We start from the raw sequence: 14,820 nt of genomic DNA on the forward strand, positions 1-14,820 counted from the left end.
CTAAATTCTTGTTACAGAGTCATTTCTGTCCTCTTCTTGAGGAGGCTAACTAGTTATACTTATGCGACAAAGCTTGCGCAGGGAGCTGCAAAAACGTGCTGCATGACTGCACCGGGCTCTGCAGATGCCGCAAAAGTCTGACTGCTCATTAGAGCTGGGAGGTGGGATTTCCAGAGCAGTACTTCACATTAGTTACAACATAAACAACAAGAAGCACAACCAGTTTGAGGAAGGGCTAGCAGAGCAAGTCAGAAAATATTATCACCTGTATGATCCCACTTATAAAATCATTTAAGAAAAACTAATGTGAGTCATAATACCTGGAAGAATGCTGTCAGAGTATACCCAAAAATGGCGGCTTCTCAGAGACATATTTGTAAAAATAAAAAAAAAAAAAAAGAAGGAAATTTGCAAAAAGCAGTGCAGGGGAAAGAGAATACTGACCCTCTGCACAATGGACTTCAGGCTTTTAAACAAGCATAGGGAAACAGAGGGCAAGAATGGAGCAACAGTGGAGTTGAGCAAACTTCAATAGTGAGTCCCCAACATGCACCACAAAAACTGCCGCAGTACTAAGTATGCCTGGCATGCACAGGAAGTGAACTCGCTATCCTACGTAGAACACTCTGGCACACAGCTACATAGGCCTACATAATTTTAAATTTAAAAAAAAAAAAAAAAATTAACAGAAGGAGCTAAGGTTCTGCAGCACAGTTGCCACTGGTCAGAGAGAGACCAAAGCGATATCAACCCTCAATTAAACCCCCAATGAGGCAGCGAGCAAGCTGGCCCCCTCATTGTGGAAGTAATGGAGTGGTCTGGGATTATTATCTGTAATGTACCTTGCAATTCCTGACACTACTTGTTACCGAACAGTGTCAAGTTTCTGACTAATGCTCAGTTGCCCAATACTGTCTGACAGTTGAAATAGCTGCAGCACAGTGCGTTAAAACCATGGATATATCATTAGAAGCTGACTCCAGGATGGCACCCATTAATCAGACTGAAGACTGCTCACACAGAGCATGCACACAAAAACACTTTTCCCCATTTCATATGCACATAATATCTCTATCTACATAATAAAAAGGGTAATAATCAACCTTGTCGATGGATTTTAAAAAGGATATCTTTTTTACACTGGTGCCATATGGAAAAAAATGCTTTCAGGGCCACAGGGGATTTTTATTGTCATTTTGTAGTGATGTTCTTATGTCCTGTACTTTAAGTCACCTAACAATGCCAAGGCTGCCTGGACATCCCCCACCTTGCAACTACTCAGTCAGGCTTTATACGGTCAACACCACATCAAAACATCTTTACATCGTCTCCAATAAATCCTGAGTAATTATCCATTTTAAATTCTTGGGATTTAAAACTCAATTGTCTTGTTTTACTGATGTTTTAAGAAATGATAAAAATCAACACTGGTGAGATCTGGGTGAAGTCAAACAACAGTTTTATAAATGAGGCCCGCTGGTACTCCACTCCCCTCACTTTACTCTGTTGGGCCCATAAATAAGTAATCAAGGCTGGGTCACACTAATGGCTTCCCAGAGCAGTGGATACAGATGTGTGTGTGTGTGAGTGTGTGTGTGTGTGTGTATGTGTGTGTGTGTGTGTGTGTGTTTGTGAGTGAGTGAGAGAGAGAGAGAGAGAGAGAGAGCGAGAGAGAGAGAGTGTGTGTGTGTGTGTGTGCATATAAGAGACAAGAGATGAGGAGAGAGAGGAGAAATTATTAGAGGAAGAGAATCGAGACAAAGTGTGTGTGTGTGTGTGTGTGTGTGTGTGTGTGTGTGTGTGTGCGTGAGTGCGTGCGTGTGTTTATGTGCACGTGCAGAATTGGAGAAAAAAAAAAGCACAACCTTTCTGTTCATCATCTCAAATCAAAGTGCATTAAAGCCCAGCTCTTAGCATCTTCCACCCTCACACTCTTCCCTCTGGAGCCACACACACACACACATGCACGCACACACACCCACACACAAACCATTTGGATGCACTGTATGCACTCGTGTACATACATGAGTAAACAGATAAAAGTGCACACATACACATGGAAATGAACACACACACTTTCTTTATCATGTGCAACACACATACACCCAGACAGTGTGTGTGTATGTTTGTGTGTGTGTTAAAAGTGTGATAGAGAAAATAAATAATGCATGCATGTTTCCCTCTGCAAGCTTTTACCAATAAACCCATTCACCAGCTCAGGGCTGTGATATGTGAGTGCTGACCTGGTAGCCTGATACACAGAAGGTTGCTGGTTCAATTCCTCTGCCCACAGTTGTGTACAAGCCTCCATGTTGCTGAGCTTTGCATGAGCTTTGTAGTTACCTGCTGCAGGTAAACTAACCTCCCTGGCCACGTTTTCTGACCTCTGACCTCTGATTAAGAGAGAGGCTGTAAAGAGTGATAAGATAAAATGATACAACATACTTTTATCTGGTTTCTATGCATGATCAATATTGGCAGAGCTTTTTAAATGCTATAGCACTTTAAGTCTAAAAAAACGCTGTTCTTTCCGACGAATCGAGGCAGAGCTGTCGCTCAAACTGCACTTGTCACCATCTTCCACATGTTGTTCTGGCATTTGTCAACAGACTGTGCTACATCTTCAGGTCTTAAAAACGTGCAACTCAGAAAAAGACATTGTTGGCACCAAAGTAAGCAATAAGATCTTTTGACATCCCTACTTGAGTATTTCAACTTTATTCTTATCCTCCACTACCTTTTGGAAGCCAATATGATAGTCTTTATTCCACAATATTTACTTTGTCAGCTTTGATTACCATACAAATGTATGTTGTTTAGTGTTTACAGAAAATATAAATATTGATTTATTCTTTTTGGTAAGCTACCCAGCAGTAAATAAAAAACTATAACAGGGAGCTCCACCTTTACCAGCTGCAATATATAACTCATGTACAAATGAATGTGTCACTAATTAAAATCCATTTATAAGCTATAAATTAATCTAAAGTGGGTCATACTGCACAGTGAGTTCTTTTATTTTGGGTAATTTATGTATATCTGTACTTTAACTTAAGTAAGACTTTGAATACGCGACTTTTCTTATAATTCTGCACTGAGTGTGTTTTACACCACTGCCACCAACCATAGGCCTAAATGACTGTCAGCTCAAGCTACGAGAAACAAATAAGTGTACTTTCATTCACTAAAAAGAAGCTCTCCCTCCAGTGAAGAGACAGGCTGATGAGTGATGCCACTTCCAGCCGTGACCTCTGACCATGCTGGTAAAGCAGTGGGCGTCCAGAGGTGAGGAGCCGCCCGACCCCCTACCCTCGTCAACTTGTGCATCTTCCCTGTGGCCCTTGTTGTTTCTATACAGACGCTGTCCTGGTGCACCCTGGGAGTCAGTCCCACAGCCACTCAGGAACAAAACTGCCTGTCCGTCAAAGAGCCATACAGCTGTCAATCACAGAAAAAACTATTCTTCTGTGTTTACACAGACGATACTGGGGCTTTGCTGTTGGTAAGGAGCAACACTGAGAGAAGAGAGATCGGCCCCACATGCACTCATCGCTTTGGTTTATAGCTGTCAGTGGCTGAGAGAAAAAACACAGCGACACGAATGAAATGTTAGAGGTCAGCATTTCAGGAGGGGTTTAGTGTCTTGCTCAAGGACACTTCAGCAGTGTGACTAGCTGCTAACACTTCCCTCACATACAATATTACAGTGAAAATTAGAGAAGTAGTGGAAAGTAAGTGTGACTTATAGTGGTTAACCACCTCATCATCAATATTTTCAATAATTTATTGAAAAAAAGTAAATTTAAATAGTTTTTGTTTGCTTTGATTGATGAGGTTTGCCATAAATTCATGCCAGAAGGATGAATGTCAGCCTAATAGAACATATCAGTCAATACAGACTCCAACCACAATCATTTACGCTAAAATATTACTCAACAAAGCATTTTAATATCATCCTCCTGCGAAGGAATTTGTAGTTCATGCACAAAATATAAGAGGGCTATCAATTCAAAGCATGAGCAAGTAAACACGCACACGTATGCACAACTAAAGTCAATGAATACAAGATACTTAAATAATGCTGCACAGGAATTTTCAGAAAGATTTTCAAACATTTTCTAACATTTTTTTGTTATTTGTGCAGCTTTTGTTGTAGTCTGTTTGCACTGATATATTTTTATTTTGCTGGTGCCTCGCTCTGCTTGACGTCATCTGATAGAAAACTTCTTTTGAAGACCATAAGAGACTAGGGAGATGAGTCCTTTATCCAATTATCTTGTTTTTGGGTGAACAATTACTTTATGGAAGCTAAGTCTAGTTTAGTTTAGCTCCACTACATTACTTTTGCTAATGGAACAAGAAGCCTAAATGCTCCTATGGTTCTGGGAAACATTCAAAGTTCAGTTGTGATTGTGGGCAAGGTCTATGATGTAATGATCCGAGACACCAAATGGACTCAGATGGCTTATGGTGCTGGCAAAGTGTTTAGGAAAAGATAAGAGGTCATAGCTGTGGCTTTCCTGTGTGTGTCTGTGAGAGCTCCAATAGGAAGTTGGGGATTTGCGTGGGTGAAAGGGAGGAAAGGATGAAAACAAGGAGGAGACATGAGATGAAAAAGTTGTGTAAGAGAACACTTTTCACTGCATCATGTAAAAAACTGAAGCAAAGACCACAGAAAATGTAACATCTAAAGCAAAGTCAAATCAACCCCTCTATAAAACACTTAAAAACTCGAATTACTGGCTTGGGGTTGTATGGCTCTGCAAACCGCTCAAGTTGCATTCATAGTTTACATGTATATATGTGAAATCATGAATGCTTCACACACATCTTCCCCCCACCAGCACCTCTATACGATTAGCACAATTTAAAGGTGTACAGCCAACATTTGTGTCACTGATTCAGTATCTGACCAAATGTCTCCCCTTCTTCTGACATGCTCCATTAACAACAATGATGTTTTGCAGGTATAATGTTCATAATAGGGGTCGACAGATCGGCCTGGGTGATTATTGGGGCCGATTTTTTGGCATTTTGCAGATCATCTTTATTGGCATTTTATTTTAATGATCACCAACAAAATTAATTAATTAAAAAGTGCAAAGAAAGTGTCAGCATGGGAGGAACTTTTACTTTGTAAAACCCCAAAGGAGCTATTATTATTCATTAATTTTTATTTAAATTTTCACTTGACTTTATAAAAAAAAAAAAGTTGCTGGGAACTTGCTGTATTTGATGTTGAAAGTTTCAGTTTTGATTAAAAACTTGCTAAAGGTATTTAAACAAACAAAGTTTTATTATATTCCAAAATGTAAATATTGACACACAGATTTTTATTTTTATTGTAAATGCATATCAGTTCCAAATATCGGTTAACGGTCTCGTTAACTACTAATAATCGGTATTGGCCCAGAAAAACCAATATCAGTCTTAATCTTATTTTTAAGCATGCTAACTTTTGCCAACTAACATTACACACAAAGTGTAGCTGGAGCTGATGGAAAATAGTTCTGCAGACATTTTGTCACAAACCAAAGTATTTTTACCTGATGATGATGCTAAAAATAAAGTTAATGCATCACCAAGATTACTCTTTTGCAATTCTGATGGAAACATGGGTGCCAGTTCCAAATTCCATGTCAACCCATCTAATTAACAAAAGTTAGTGTGAACCACTTTGGCAATGCTGTTTCTGATGATCTTTAAAGAGAAACAAGAAATGCATTAAGAGACAGTGATCAGTGGGGATTTGTGGAGCTGGACTTGCGTACAGGAAACAAGTAGGAGAGAAAGATCCAGGGAGGGCTTCACACAGCTGCAGGGATGGGGGAGGGTGGGAATGTTATCTGCAGGGTTCAGAAGGTCAGAAGAGAGGTTTTAACTCACTTCCTGTTTCTGCTGCTGGGATGACAAAACTCCTCTCCCTGCCCTCTGGAATTCACATCCATCCCTCCCTCCCACTCTCATTCTTTCGTCCCCTGTCCTGTCTTCAGCTTTTTCTCACTTGAGCAATTCACAATAGCCGCATTCCCATTTAGATATTTTCATGTTAATTATGATATGTGCAATTAGGAGAGGAAGCAGCATCACCGTCTCTTCTATGACATCAATTAAAAACAGTATTAGCTGAGTATTTTTGTCGATCAGTTTTTTTGCGGATGTTTGTTGCTGATCCAGTGCAGTGGTCAAAATGAGAAGTTGGCGTCCGGTCAGACATGCAGCTGTGTTCAAGGACTAAGATAAACCATTTGGTTAAAAAATGTTCCCACCCACTTTATAAAAAGGCGCATTTGAGACTCCTTAAGTTGGTTTTGCTGTTCAGAAAAGATCATCCCAATTGATACAATCCAAAAATCACAAGGGTTTATGGGTAGGACAGGAGACAGATGTTGACATGGAATTTCCCAGAAAGCTAATTTTGGGAAGATTTGGTATTAGGAAAAGGCAAATTACAATTTTAATGGAAGCTTTTTTTGTGATGATGATGATGATCAAGCTGCACCAATATCAACTTTCCCTGTTTGGCTCAAACTGATGAAAAGCAATCACCAGACAAACACATACACAACTACAGACTACAGCTGCAGGAGCCTCAAGCAAGAAATACACACAGTGACATGGCTAATTGATAGCATATCAAGGGCAACATTGCTTACTGTTATTAAAGGGTTTATTAAAATAGTAGAGCTGTTTCTGTGTCGTTGCAAGTTTGTTTGACCATCTAACAGCTGCTCCTATGTTAGTTTGCACTACCCAGACAGATGCTGAGCTGATCATTCACCAGGAAGAGAGCCACCCTAGATACAACCCTTTAATGCTTCATCTAGCCTTAGTAAAGGCAGCAACAGAAAGTTTGCTTATCTGGTGGGTAGTCTGATAACCAAGCATGTCAGGTATAAAGGCGGTCCTACAAAGTGGCCCACAACACATTTATATACACAATGCTGAAAGAATGTGGCCATATGAGGCCTAAAGCACCCCTGACTGTGGTATGAGTGATTGGATCTAATGATGCATTGCATGTAGCAATGACATACTGTCAAAAATAAAGCTGCTGTGTTACACAATTCAGAGGCTCAGAGAAGTAAGTTGTGCAAAGATGATCCAAAAACCAAAGAAGTTCGGTATGCTATCAAGAACAGGCTATAACTATATAAAATGTAGAAGACATGCATGATGATTTAGCTATATCAGTGTTAGAAAATATTTCTTTAGTGTTTAAAAGAGGATTTCTTTTATGTTTAACTCGAATTCAGTTTTCTTAAAATCTTCAGTGCTGCTTGTAAGAGTACAAGCAAGCAACCTGATGTAGGTCATGGCCACATATAACACATACACGCGAACACAGACTCTTAATGTGCACATATCATCAATACACACACACACACACACACACACACACACACACACACACACACACACACACACACACATACACACCCTTTCTGTGATTTTCAATAGACTTTGTGCATCCTGTAGAGAATGCAGAGAGGAAGTGACTGAATAATTCAGCATATTTCCTGAACAGTAATGGCCTGCTGCTGCTGATGGTGGTGGTGTGGTGTTCAGCGATGGGGTTAAGTGCTGCGTGTACTCAGCCAGCCATGCAACCAACCAACCAGCCATTCATCCGTCCATCCATCCGGGCTGGGTTTGGCCTTAAGTTTATTTACAGCCACAAAGCATAAAAACTGGGAACTTAAAAGAGGTAAAAAAAAAAAAAAAAAAAAAGGGCTCTTCAAGAAAACAAAAAATCAATTACAATTATACTACACTAATACAGGGAAATAAAAAAAAAATCATACATAAAAATAAATTAAAATCACAAATATATTAGTCCTAAAAGTCTTTGATCACCTGTGCATGTCAAGCAACCCAATTACACAATTTTCATTAAATTACAATGTGCCATAGTCTAGGGGTGGGCAATACGGCTTAAAAATAATATTGTAATAATTTTACACTAAACTGTGAGAAACAATATATATCTCGATATTTTAAATCTCCTCTAAAGTATGGTAGACTACTAAAATACAAAATTATGAAAATAACTTTATTAAAGCCAACAGGGATAGATTAAATGTAGAATCTTTGTTGCTGTTGAGATTTTTAGAGCCTTTTCTGTCTAATGTAGGTGTGTGACTATTTTGCTATAAATGGGCAAATCTTTGGTGCAAGTCTCTTTGACTGAGATGCCGTTCTCTGACGCAATTTCGGAGAAAACAAGAATGAGTGTCTTTGAGGTAAAATTTCCAAAAGATCATGTTTGATGTCAGCGCAGCATTTTGGCTCTATATTTTGGGACAGGGGCGGGAAATCCACGGCCCTGGGTGTATATATTTAGCCGTTTGGTCCAGGAAGCAGGATGAGAAAGGGGGGTTGGTTGTTAGATATTAGTGAGTCTTGTGGGACGAACCCGGGGTTCCCACTTTCCCACAGTCTGAGCTGGAAAACGCTGGATGGAGGCCCTGACAGCTGGCCCCGCCAAGGACCCTGGGTAATGGACTGCCCGCTGCCTCCACAGGAAGGAAAGGTCACAGTGCAAACACACACGCAAACACACCACACAGGCTCGTCTGAAAATACCTGTGGGATCTTTTCATTCCTTACATTTAAACTGGTCAGATTAACAAATGTTTTGGGAGATCTGTTGGCTGGTCACACCAAATTCATGTTTCATTTTGAGATGTTTTAGTGTTTAAAGCTGCTTTAATCAAGATTTTAAAATGAATGGATCAAAAGATTTGACTGTTTAAGTTCACTGAATTGCTTTTATTTTTCTGGTTCATTGAATCACTGAGCGGGTTTCCATTACTGATTTGCGCGAAACTTAACCAATATTTCTGAAATGTCAATAAAACACAATTGCAAGATGACTGCATTCCCATTGAGTGATGTGTTGTGACTTCTCTCACAATATTATGCACTTCTATTCTCGGGATAACATTCAAAGAAGCATGTTAATGGATGTTCACAACATTATCACGTTTATTCGGCACTAGCTGTCATTAATCACAATCGAAGACGACGTAGGTGTGTTATGCGAGTGATAATGGAAAGGCAAGCCCTTATGCAAAGGATTGGCTACGTATGAGGGATTTCTGGGAGGTGATAGTCCATAATTTCACAAAGGAATTGTGGATTCAAAACTTTCATATGAACCGCTCAACTTTTAAAGAGTTATGTGATGCAGTAACACCTCTTGTAGTGCCTGCTGCATCATGCACGAGGGAGTGAGTTCCTAATGACAAGCGTACAACCACAGCATCATGTGACATATAAAAGGAAAAGAAATGTTTTCATTGCAGTTTTGTGGAATATGGCTTTTTCAAATCACCTGAAATACCACCTAATGCAAGTATTAAACCTTTTTTTTGTGATAAAAATGATCATGTTTCCATTCTAGATTTGCAGTTTCAGTTTGTGCAAGTGTCATTTTCACAGCAAGCAACAGTTTTAAATCGAAAAGTAATAAAACCACTGTCTGCTACCTGAAACACTTAGAGAGTGGCTGCAGGTCGAAAAGTTCAAATAATCTCCTTTCCTAACCATTTTTCCTTAACCTCCAGAGAAAACATAACGAGGTCAAGGAAAGATGTGAAGGAGACTTCATAAGGACTTAGGAAAAGATGATCATGGTGAGAATCCGACTGCACTTCTCCCCGGCTCTGTGATGATGGGACGGCGGATGTTGTTGACGTGGGTCTGCTGTGATGTTCAAATGATGGACTACAAAAAGAACATCCTCACTGGATTGGATATTAAGCAGCTAAAAGATTTATTTCGTAGTTGTTTTATTTGTGTTTTCTTTAACAAACTTTATTTGCTGCCTTCTTCAGTCCCTTTGCAATGTGGATCTTAAAAAAGTGTGCTATAAACACTGAGTATTAATATTATGATCATGTATCGCCTATAATTATTATTATTAATATTATTATTGTTATCATTGTTACTTCACTCTGTGCGTACTCGCCACGTTGTTTAATGCACGTTATAAAGGCTAAATGAGGACAACCTGGTGGAAAATATTAGATCATTACCAAGGTGAGAATAAAAAATAAACAGCAATATTGGCTCCCAGTCACAGACGTGACACATGAGATGGTTGCTCACACTCACCCTCCTTTCCCTCATATTTATTGTCATGAATACTTCTATGATTTTGTGAAAATAGCCTAATAAATATGAAAATATGTACAACATGTTAGATCCACTACTGTACATATGACCATTCTTACGTTTCAAATGTGATGGTAGCCTAAATTCAGGGCAAAGATGCGATTATGAGCCTGTGTATATAACAGCTTAAGAAGCAGCACGCAGCTCGGTAAACAGCTCCATGGTGACGTGATCGTGTTTTAAAGTTATTTCGGCTCATACAGACTGTGGATCTATGATGTCATCGAACTGCTGATTCCCCAAATAGCGGCCAATGTCGCGCGTCACTTTAAAAGTTGTCGCTGAAAATAATTGTGGGGCAGATTCTCTCCTATGGTAAAGGATGGTCTGTTGTATCCTAGGCTAAAGGAGATTATAAAGGAAGCATTGACGTACCTTTCCTTAATATTAGGATAATTTGAACAGCCATGGCAGCTGCTCAGGTACCTCCGGTTCATCTCACTCAGTAAGGAACCTTCCCAAGCAAAAAGAGGTATTTGACCAGTGTATTCGGCCAGTGTTTGGTGGTGTTGGAGAGTAGTTGCAACCTAGCATATAAAAGCTGAAGAGATGGTTATATTACTCTGGAGTTGGTAGAAACCAAAAACAGAGCTTTAAAAAAACCACACATTGCACACATTGCATTATATCTATCAATTTGAGCAGATATACAAGTCTTAACTAATGCTAGATGTGCACTGTCACTCTACACTGTAGAGGCCAAAAAACACAAGTAATACTAGTAAAAAAATGGGAAAAATGCCAAATTACCACATGGTAATTAACTCAAATTAACATCTCTATGGCCATCAATCGAAACATGAAAAGTACTCCCTGTTATCCTGCACTAAAAAACTCCTTACCAGTACTTTCAAGTTTTACATCTGAAAACTATTTACTAAGTTATTTATTATCTCAAACGAACAGGTCTTGCATAGTAAACCTTTAACATATATATATTTACTTTTTAGTGGTATTCTCTAAACAAATATCCATCAATGAATAAGCAACACAGAATGATGAAGTTTATGGGTTTATGGGTGAAAAAACCATCCTAATGACAGTGGCCCCCAAGTGTTTCAACTGTGCCAAAAAGTATTTGCGTGTTCATTAAAGACCACAATGTTCATAACTGATTCAGTCATTTTTCATACACTTCGATACAGCTGGCTTTTCCATGATCCTTTTATTTCTACTTCTCACATCTGTCTTTCTCCACCTTCTCCTCACTGTATAGTTATTGCATTCTTTTTATATACTTGTCTTCACACTGCTTCACACTTATTTTACTTTTTTTTAAAAATAATTTTGTTCTGAATTTCTTAAGTGGTTTCAGTTCAGTAAAAACTGAAACTCAGAGGTTATTCAGTCTATTCTGAAGCCTGCAAGTTGTCTCAGTATCTAAAGATGGAGACTGCAAACACACAGAGACACGCACTTCCTTCTCTTCCCACAGTGTTCTGGTCAGAGAGCAGAGAGAGTGTGGGAACCTTTTTCTCCATGTGCCAAAGGAATGGTGACTCACAGCAACACACACACACTCGCGCGCGCGTACACACGCGCACACACACACACACAAACACACACACACACACACACACACACATATTTCTGGTCTTATTTGTAATAGTGGAGTTATTTTGAAGACAGCAGTTGTGAGCCCAACTGTATATGCTCATTGATTAATACAATATGCAACGTAAAAAGTGAGAAATTACACCTGCTGCTATGCACACACTGGAAAATATTCTTAGGCAAATCCTCTCTGAGTGTCTCCTCATGTGGATATGTCTTGCCTGCATATCAGTTTGATGCTGGTCAACGTTCCTGTCAAATCTAGCAGATTATCAACTCCAGTGGCTGACAGAGCACAAGATGTTTTTTTTTATATGAGATTGTGGCTCCCTCTTGTGGTCTTATTTAGACATACACAGAACTAGAAATTAAATTGCTGACACTTTTAGTGGGATTTACTGTTCACTTTTAGAAGTAATGAAGTCAAATATTCAAAAAGGTCAAGCAAATTACTCACAGTACCAAACTTTAATGCTAAACATACATTCTCAGGTTAAGTAATAATGAATCACTGCCATAGGAAATGTTGAAAATGAACCAACAGAAGATTCTTGTTTTGCTGAACTTCAATTCAGGCAAATGCTTTCATACAAACGAGCAAGGAAATAAAACAACAAGCCTTGTGTAGCTAAACCTATCTAAGCAGCTAAATTACCAGAAAAACTGCACTGTCATAATTTTGAAATTTGAATGAGAATGTAATTTTTTGACTTTAAGATTAAAAGTTTTGCCAATATTAACCAGTGGTGTTTTCCATGTGCTGTTTTTTCAACTTATTGTTATTATTACATTGTGTTTAAATATGTTTTTTTTTTTTATCTCTTTATTTCTTAACATTTTTCATGTTTTAAATACAGAACAAGGCAATAAAAAAAGAACACAGAGAAAAAAAATAAAAATAAAACAAACAATGAGGTCTCTGGGTGATGTATAATTTAAGGCGAGTTCCTAAATACCCAACATGATGATATATGCAATTACTGTGAGTAATCTGTCTCATGGGCTAAATAAGAACACCATTTTTGCCCCTGTTTTGTTTAAATATACTTGATATTGATTTGCCTTGATGGCTTGTTTTAAGTATTCTGTTTTTTGCAGTGCATGAAATACTCTTATTGCAAAGCACTGTGTGAGAAAGGAGCTATATAAATAAAGTTTACTGTTGTCATTATTACTATTATTATTGTCATTATAAGCGATCAAGATAATAATGGGAATTAATAATATAATAATATAATATAGAAATTCTCTGTTTTGATCTCATATTTCAGTCTTGTTTTCCCCATGTGAATGTCAAGATATTTTTTATATCTATTTTCATCATGTTTTAACAGTTTGCATATTTCTATAACTGCTCAGATTTTTGAGACTTAATTTTCCTTTGATACCTCGAGATACTGTATACAAAAAGCAACATGACAAAAGCACATCACACTGCCAGCTGTCAGTGTCCATCCACAGGTCTATGACATCACTGATTCAACACAAATAACCTTTCTCTTAAAACAGCCTGAAACCAGCCAAAAACAACCTGCTGCAACAACCGCACTCAAAGTCCCTCCCAGAGGAAACACTTAAGCCTTCCACCCTGACCACAGCACCCTCGAGCCCTCAGCCAACATGTATATATACACACAATGACAACATTGATATGGCAGCCAGATAAACACAATTAAAGCACACTGCAGCAAAACATCAACACACAGCACAGCAAAACCACAGCAAGGTTGCTGTGTTGGAACCATGTCACAACATGAACAGGAAACACAAACTTTCACAAATGTCACGACTAAGGCTGCAAAATCTTTTTTATTTTTCAAACTATCTGATCACTTTCGATTACCTCCGGTGCATATCGCTTTTATAATCGCTTTTCCCCCAACAAACTACAAAGGGTAAAAACAAAAACTGAAAGATGAACATTGTTTGGATTACCCAAACAATTAGGCCTCAATCGTTTTAGCTGTTATTATTTCTGGCATTAACTATTCGAGAAATTGACCGATTCAGCTGCAGTCATGAAAAATGGAAATTGTGTGTTTATCTAAAGCAACGGGCAAAACAATTCAATTTTGCAGCAGCAGTGACACATGAATGTATGAAAAAGTGACATGTCCTACCTGAGCTCCATGATGCCTGCGGCGTCTCCATGACTTGATCAGAAGAAGAACACAGTTCAGCCACAAGTCCATCAAAGTTACTGCAAATGCAGGCATGTGTATCCTGAAGTTAAACAGTCCTGAATAACGCTTTCTTTTTGTTTTTGGTCCAGTTCTGAAGTTTTTGCAAAGTTTTTCCTCCGTCATGTCCGGCTCCGTTTTCGATGAAACGAGGATCTGCACAACACACCGCCCACCGACACACCTGCGCCCACATGGCCAATCACTGTGCCGAGCAGCGCCTGCTGCATCCAGAGGGGTGTACCCCTATAATCTTTATAAACTTTTTCTAACTATATCTAACTTTTTTTTTTTTTTTACCTTATTTTTATTTTTTTTATTTAGTTTTATCTTTTCAAATGAGAATAAATAAATCGAAAGATTAAGAAAATTATTTACATATATTATAATAGTATTATATTAAAATAATATGTATTGAGCTCCAATTCTGTGTATGGCCTTAAATGTGGCCATACACAGAATTATATATCTCTGATTCTGATCATTATACATTTGTGACTGTTAAAAATATTAGTGTCCTTTAGAGTGTCAAAGTTTGGCAGAGGCTGCTGAACTCTATTTATTTATTTTGCTGCGTTCAGACACCTTTCACAAGTATTTAAACCTCTAAACCTCTAAGAAAAGTAGTTTGTAAAAAAAACCCAAACTTTGTCCATTGCCCATTGCCTTCTCCACATGTTTTTGAAAGAAACCAAGCCAATTTGCTGAGGTTTCAAAGGGTTAAAGATGAACCTCAGATCTTCTATAAAACGGGGCATGAAGTGCAAAAGTTTATTTTCCTGCCTCCATTCACCACAGATCGGCCCTCATTAATAATGAATAGATGCTCTACTTTCTACAATGAGTTCTTGGGTTTGAGGGGGGAGGAGGACACAGAGGGTGAGGAGGAGAAGGACCAGGAGGACAT

The 14,820-nt window shown here is 38.5% G+C and overlaps 1 long non-coding RNA gene across 1 annotated transcript in view; it reads right to left on the minus strand.

Annotated features, from left to right (window-relative positions):
• LOC148187213 (uncharacterized) overlaps window positions 1-14,087 on the minus strand; it is a 51,688-nt gene extending 37,601 nt beyond the window's left edge. The window contains exon 1 of the long non-coding RNA XR_015778985.1: window positions 13,854-14,087. This is a non-coding gene — a long non-coding RNA (uncharacterized LOC148187213). The remainder of the gene's footprint in view (window positions 1-13,853) is intronic.
• Between the last annotated feature and the right edge of the window lie 733 nt (window positions 14,088-14,820).

The sequence above is a fragment of the Plectropomus leopardus genome, chromosome 15, assembly GCF_026936395.1.
Source record: "Plectropomus leopardus strain MGB_pleo_1.0 chromosome 15, ASM2693639v1, whole genome shotgun sequence".
Lineage (NCBI taxonomy): Eukaryota > Metazoa > Chordata > Actinopteri > Perciformes > Serranidae > Plectropomus > Plectropomus leopardus.